The following is a 7,718-nucleotide window of genomic DNA, read 5'->3' as shown; positions in this document are numbered from 1 at the left end:
TCATGCATTTTGAAGGAGTATAGACGCTGCTACAGAAAGAGCCTATTAGCCAGAGACTTAGTCAGGTAGAGTACCTCGAGTTTGGCCCAAAGTGCTTAAGCTGTTGTCTCCCTCGACACCTCCCTCAGAACTTTGTCGCCCAAGCTCAGGATTATCAAACTGTGGGCCTTGTCCAGTATGTTGATCTTCTCCTTCTCGGTCATGTCGGCCGACAATGTCGCCGACCCTTGCAAGGCTTCTGCAACACCCTGCCGAACCAATAGAGCTCTCATCTTTACTCTCCATAGGCCGAAGTCGTTCTTCCCGTTGAATTTCTCAATGTCGAATTTGACAGAACTCATTGTCGTGGCTAAGATTTCTTCCAATGAATTCTACATGCTGCCCTTCTAAGAACTAGACTGAAATCACCAAAATGGTGTACTATTGTATAGCAACCAAAAGTTTTCAGCCTAAACCTGCTTTTTAACGCCTTGTTGTTCAAGAAATTCTCACCAAATTTCTTACCTTCTCCCCGTGAACTCCACTGCCTTTGTCAACCAAACGGAGAGCTCTGATCCCTTATGGCAGAGATCACACCTGTTCACCGGAGAAAACTTCCCATTTTGTGCTCGCGTCTCCTTCCTGCAGGCACTCCTTTTTTTGTCAGGTAGAGTACCTCGAGTTTGGCCCAAAGTCCTTGAGTCGTTCTCCCTCGACGCCTCCCTCAGAAATTTGTCGCCCAAGCTCAGGATTATCAAACTGTGGGTCTTGTCCAGTATGCCGATCTTCTCCACAGTCATGTCGGTGGCCGGCAATGTCGCCGTCCCTTGCAAGGCTTCTGCACCAACCTGTTGAACCAATAGAGCTCTACTCCTCCATAGGCCGAAGTCGTTCTTCCCGTTGAATTTCTCAATGTCGAATTTGACAGAACTCATTGTCGTGGCTAAGATTTCTTCCAATGAATTCTACATGCTGCCCTTCTAAGAACTAGACTGAAATCACCAAAGTGGTGTACTATTGTATAGCAACCAAAAGTTTTCAGCCTAAACCTGCTTTTTAACGCCTTGTTGTTCAAGAAATTCTCACCAAATTTCTTACCTTCTCCCCGTGAACTCCACTGCCTTTGTCAACCAAACGGAGAGCTCTGATCCCTTATGGCAGAGATCACACCTGTTCACCGGAGAAAACTTCCCATTTTGTGCTCGCGTCTCCTTCCTGCAGGCACTCCTTTTCGTCCAGCGGAACAAATTAGGAATTCCTCCTCTGCCTCTCGCACGAAAATAACTGCCTCTCCAGAGCCGTCGCGGCCGCGCCGCGCCAAACTGCTCAGGTCCTCCTGCTTCGCGAACTCCTGAACAGGGAACTCTTTACACCCTCTCTGCGGTGATCTCCACCTCTTCCCTCTAACCGAGCTGCTCGCAAGACCGAACTCTTGCTCCGAAATCCTCTGCTGGCAGCCCTGTCGCAAATTTTCGGCCCTCGCTCACGGACTGTTCCTCCTCCGTCTTGCCGAACCGCACAACCTGCGGTGCGAATCCAGTCGATCAAAGCTTCCACTGCTCAGCAAATCTGTCGCTATTCGGCTGCCTGTAACACGATCCGCTTGCTCCTCTGTTCGTGAATGACGAACTCCTCTTCTTCGTTGCTGACCGCGAACACCTTTACGCGGACACCTCTAGCCAAGAAGTATGAATCTTCCCACAGACGACGCCAATTGTTGTGAGATATATACTTCCTGGCATAGAAGTTAGACGCAAAGAACACAAGCAAAAACAGATCGTTTACGTGGTTTGATCCAGCTGGATCTACGTCAACGGGAGGGAATCAATCAAATAGTTCACTAAAACAAAAGAAATGGAGAATACATAGCTTATACATAGAGATGAGCCATCATCTTTCTTCTATGGTCTCCCTCTCAAGCGACACCTTGATACAAGGTCTCGAGAGGCTCTCATTCTCTCTAGCTCTTTAGCTATTCTCTCCTCCCTTGTGGTAGCTTAAGATCTCTTCCCTTGTTCTCCTAAGTCTCACACCCTCTCTATTTATAGAAGCAAGAGAGGGGTAGGTGGGAGGTAAGTGAGTAGTAGGTGAGCGGTAGGTGAGATGTGGCAGGTGAGCGATATCACATTACAAAAGTTCCCTTTTACCTTAGTTCAATAATTGGGGGTCAAAATAACAATGAGCAAATCAAATATTAAATAATGGGAACATTGTTGTTCTTGATGGTAAGATAAGTCTCTTAACCCTTAAATGCTTTCCTAAAGGAAGCTATATTTCTAGGATTTGTAGCTTCTATCAATGATTTCAATTTGGTCCTAGAAAAAAGCAATTCTTAATTAGCCAACATTGAAGGGATTTTTTGTCCAAAATTTTCAAGAATTGACAGCATTTTATGGAATTTTCTTAAAAAATCTGCCCCATTATGGCACATGCTACTGATATTTTTTTAAAAAATAGAAGATATATTTTCTTGGGCCTCTGATGCAGACAAAATTTTTTCATAAATTAAAATGTTTTTTGGCATCTTAAATAATTTTGAGACGATTAGATTTTTTTTTTAAGTTTTAAAATCACTTGTGATTTATTTAGTGTAGGAATATAAGGTGCCATTAGCAAAGAAAATCTTCTGTAAGTTTCTTCAATGGGAAATTAGATGATGCAAACAACAATAATGTACTTGTGATTGATACTTTTATACCTTTATTTATTGTTTGAAACATTGGAGAGATTACTTGCATGGTTGCTTTATAAGCATTTATTTTGCATTAAAATTACCATGTTTTTAAATTTATCAATACTTGAAAGAAATGTATATCATACATTTACAATGGATAAAACTTCTACAAGACTTTGTACGTATTCAAACACAAGCCAATGATTGAAAACATACCTGCAACTCCCTTGTCTAGCGTTACATTAGTGATCTCTTTATAGAATTCCAAATTCATATTTTTATTGAATAATAATAAAAAAAAGCTTATTTATTATGTCCGAACTTGCATCCCTTGTAACTGGAGCATCATCATAAATCCATCTCTTTAACATGCATGTTTGTAGTAATCGGTGGTTATCTTTATTGTGGTGAACAACTTTGCATCCCTTAGATGGATTGTTATATATTTTGAAAAGATAAAATTATTCATTTGATGGAAGACAATATTTGCTTGCTCTAGCTTAACAATGATATCCAGAAAGTAGTTTCCCATTGTTATAGCTTGTAGAGTAGCCTAGACTACGAAATAGCGTTCTTAATAATACACTGCTGTTCGTAGGCCCTATAGTCCTTGGGAAGACCATTCTTTGAATCTTTTTGGACGTGATATTACTTCTTCCTTTGGTGATGTATTTTTTAGGACCTTTCCTTGAATTTTTGGGACATCATAGTACTTCTTCCTTTGGTGATGTATTTTTTCCTTAAGATAGCTCGCTTCTTACTTCAAGATTAATGATGCTTTACATGTTGCCAAACTATTAATGATGCTTTACTTTACTATTTAAAATATATTTTGCTCATAGAGAGATTATAAATCCTTGGGACTTGTAAATTTATTCTTTTGCAGGAGGCCAAGCACATCAATTGTAGGTGCGTCTCCATCCAAACTTCTTCTAAGTTGAATGTATCATTTCAAATGAAGCTCCATCTCTATTGATTCCTTCACAAGCACTATCTCTATTATTGTAAGACAAAACTGATGAGGAATTGAAAATGCATTAGATTTACTAATTCCTAGATTTAAAATTGTTTTCTTTTCTTTTGTTTTTTGTCTAGCAAGATTTAAATTAAATCCTATTTAAATCCGATAACATATAGCCCCCTAAGAGTTATTTATATGTATTTCTTCTTTGTAGCTTTATGTATACAAGTACCTTGTAATCTTAATCAAAATTCGATATATTAATTTATTTGTATACCAAAAATTAGCTTTTGTGAGCCGAAGTAGGCATGTAAAAGGCCTCATGGGCCTGATAAGCCCATGTATTCAAAAAGATTTAGCCATCACTGAAATAATCTATTGAGGTAACCTGCTGACCTCATTCATTGATCCGATGTACTAACTGCCGAGCTAACCTGTCAAATTGGCTCATCAAACTACTTTCTTGAGCTCATCTGGCGGATTAATCAATTAACTTGTTTGGCTGAGTTCACATTGTCGGTGATCCTCATAATTGCAGGACACAAAAGTCAAGGCTGAGATCTAAAATAGACATGCAACATCTTCATTTATACGCCGCCTGACATCCGCATAGTGCCCTTTTCATCAGAGCACTATGGACAAACTTTAGATATTAAGAGTCATTTTTATGATTTTTCATCTATAAATAGTGAAGAGAGAGATTTGAGTGCAGGGGAGTTCTTGCTTCTTTCTCGCTCGCTGGATCATCTTCTCCACTCTGTCGAAGAAGGATCTTCAAGAAAACACTTGATTTAAGCATAGAGAACACATCCATTCTCCATTCACCTTCCTTAGAGGTCCCTCCCAGGTTGTGTAAACCCATAAATAATATGAAACCGTATGTCCTAAAAGGATTCAACATTATTGAACTATTACTTGCATTAATAACAAAATGAACAAAACAAACATAAATAAGTGAATTGTTACCTGCATAATTGAGGTGATCATCTCAGTGGTTTCCTCTTTCAAAAATTATTTTTGTTCTCCGGAAGGTTGAGCCTAGAAGGCAATATGTGCTATTCCAACCATTCGAACGTGGGAAACTAAACCCCTTAATCACTATATCGCGAGTAAGTGCACTTTTAAAATTCTCATGTGAGCTTTTTTTCTTACCCACCATTAAAGTTTCCCTGCATTCACTTTTGTAACAGCTTTCTTTTGAATTTTTTGTCTTGATAATCTAAAAAATTACAGCTCCTTCTCGAGATATTTACAGTTCACTACAGCTTCAATAATTATTTTACATTTTTTATTGTTTCAGCCTTTTACCTGCGCGGAGATGGTGAAAGGTGCCGTCGGCGAAGGCGCCAACTCTGCTTTTAACATTACAAGTCTTATTCTTTTATGGAAGATGAGGATCGGCACAGAACAACAGAATGTTTTTTTACGTTTGTGAGGGGATGTTCCATGACGCCTTCTACACTGTTCATCTCTGAGTAATCCCCATACTTTGTTGTTTTTAAAGCATCTGAAGCGTACTGCTGCAGCCATTCCTGTGGTCCAAGAATTTATGTGGACTCAGCTGAACTCATTTTATGCCAGAAGACGATGCTGCTTCTGTAGCATGATACCAACAGGACTTTCTGGTGAGAAAATTGGGGGAGCACAGAATGGATTTGTAAGTGTCTTTTTTTAATCATTTTTGTTTGTTGTTTTGTGTTGGATTATTATGGTGTGCGACATGAGGTGAGGTGTTTTGTTATGATTGTAATTAGTAAAGCTGAGGAGAAAATAGTTTAATTTAAAATTCAAATTATTCATAATTCATGTTGCTGGTAAAGGTGATCATACTAACTATTACTATGGCTCAGATTGACACAGCTTGTTTTACTTTTGTTTTTTTATTGATTTTTTTTTTAAGAAAAATTTTGTGATGAGTAATTTTTATGATCATATTGGCTATACTATGTGTAGATCGAGAACGTGACAGAAAAGTAGGCCTAATGAGGACCCATTGTGTTATGGTATGGCTCATATATCATATAGGGATAGATGTACGTGACAGAAAAGTAGGCCTAATGAGGACCCATTGAAAGGAGGCCACTTGATTAGATACAACCCCCAGAATCAAGATCAGAGGCAGAACAGATGTAGAATAAGGCTAACTAAGCTGAGCAGAGGGGCCACAACTCAACTCAAGGGAAGAGTTCAATATCATCAGCAGTCTCATGGAAGCCGATTAGATGTCTTATTAAGGCCAAAACTTGACAATAACATAGCCCACAAACATCTTGAATGACCCATGCGTCAATAAATGAGCCCTTTATCAGAGTACGATAACCTAGTCTCGTTCCGTCGATAGATTTTCCTCGTGCAAAGATTAATAGTCGACATTCGGACTAGAACAATCGATTGATGAAGTCAAGTAGATCAAGCTAGTCTTGATGATTTGAAGACCATCAAAAGCCGACCGATAAATTCAATTCAACACAGTCAAACAAGCAGGTCTTGTAGGACCTAGATCCATTGATTTCAGCCAACCAAGTCGGGGAGTAGCTGAGTCATAGTCCCATATAAAAAAAAAATCTAAAATATTACAAACGCTCCCATTAAATCACGTGCGGACATCTAACTTCACATATAGTGTCTCATTCTGTATAAATAGAGGAATCATTTTAGGAGAAATGAATAATCGATAAGACCGAGTCAGTTTTATGATTTATCTCTTTTGTGTGATTCACATACAAATCAAGATTCAACATTGATAGTTATCAAAATATATTATTTATATTTTGTTTTGAGAAAAAAAAATTTAAATACATACAATAGTTTTCACATAATGCTGAGTTTTGTTCGTAATTTTTACGATGAAAAGTGACTTTTTTTACAAAAAATCATAATTGACTATAATCAGGCAGTATAAAAGGATAAATATTACACAAATTATTTTGGGTCATTTACATACATGCCACTCAATTCATATGTATTTATTTATCTACACCTAAATATTAATTTTTATAATTATATTATCTGAAATTTTCATACATCTAAAATATCATTATTTATTTATTTTTTTAAATGAAATATAATTTTTCATGCATGAATTACTGTTTTTCTTCGCCCTAATTTTCTCAACACATTGAAAGGAGGTCACTTGATTAGATACAACCCCCTGAATCAAGATCAGAGGTAGAATAGATGTAGACTAAGGCTAACTAAGCTGAGCAGAGGCGCCACAACTCAAGGGAAGAGTTCAATATCATCAGCAGTCTCATGGAAGCCGATTAGATGCCTTATTAAGGCCAAAAATTGACAATAACATAACCCACGACATCTTGAATGACTCATTCGTCAATAAATGAGCCCTTTATTGGAATACGATAGCCTAGTCTTGTTCTGTCGGTAGATGTTCACTAGAACAATGAGCCCTTTATTGGAATACGATAGCCTAGTCTTGTTCTGTCGATAGATGTTCCTCGTGCAGAGATTAATAGTCGACATTCAGACTAGAACAACCGATCGATGAAGTCAAGTAGATCAAGCTAGTCTTGATGATGTGAAGACTATCAAAAGTTGACCGATAAACTCAATTCAACACAGTCAGACAAGCAAGTCTTGTAGGACCTAGATCCATTGATTTCAGCCAACCAAGTCGGGGAGTAGCTGAGTCATAGTCCCATATAAAAAAAATCTAAAATATTGCAAACGCTCCCATTAAATCACATGCAAACATCTAACTTCACACATTGTGTCTCATTTTGTATAAATAGTTGAATTATTTTAGGAGAAATGACTAATCGATAAGATCGAGTCAGTTTTATGATTTATCTCTTTTGTGTGATTCACATACAAATCAAGATTCAACATTGATAGTTATCAAAATATATTATTTATATTTTGTTTTGATGGCTGTCCCACATTGAAGCAGCCAAGGCGACGTGTTGGTGGGGCCCCACAAAATGGAAAGGCCTTCCCGTGCGGTGGCCCCGGTCGGTGGTTGGATGTTTCATGGATTTAACGAGTCATATCGAATTTGAGCTCTCCTTTGTGTGTATGGGTTTAGTTTGAGGAGGCCATTGAAATGAATGTTAACATATAAAAAAATAGGTATTTAAACATGATTTA

At 38.0% G+C, this 7,718-nt stretch overlaps 1 protein-coding gene across 3 annotated transcripts in view; it reads left to right on the top strand.

Annotated features, from left to right (window-relative positions):
* The window catches only part of LOC110024989 (mitochondrial uncoupling protein 3), a gene marked incomplete at its 5' end in the record, with an annotated part of 21,287 nt that extends 15,678 nt beyond the window's left edge, over positions 1–5,609 (top strand). The window contains 2 exon segments of one of the 3 annotated variants that reach the window (XM_020725208.1): positions 4,915–5,271; positions 5,568–5,609. 3 annotated transcript variants of the gene reach the window in all.
* Positions 5,610–7,718: the final 2,109 nt, after the last annotated feature.

Source organism: Phalaenopsis equestris, unplaced genomic scaffold, assembly GCF_001263595.1.
Source record: "Phalaenopsis equestris unplaced genomic scaffold, ASM126359v1 Scaffold000287, whole genome shotgun sequence".
In the NCBI taxonomy this organism is placed as follows: domain Eukaryota; kingdom Viridiplantae; phylum Streptophyta; class Magnoliopsida; order Asparagales; family Orchidaceae; genus Phalaenopsis; species Phalaenopsis equestris.
Note: the sequence above shows the minus strand (reverse complement) of the source record. Positions and strands in the feature narration are given on the sequence as shown.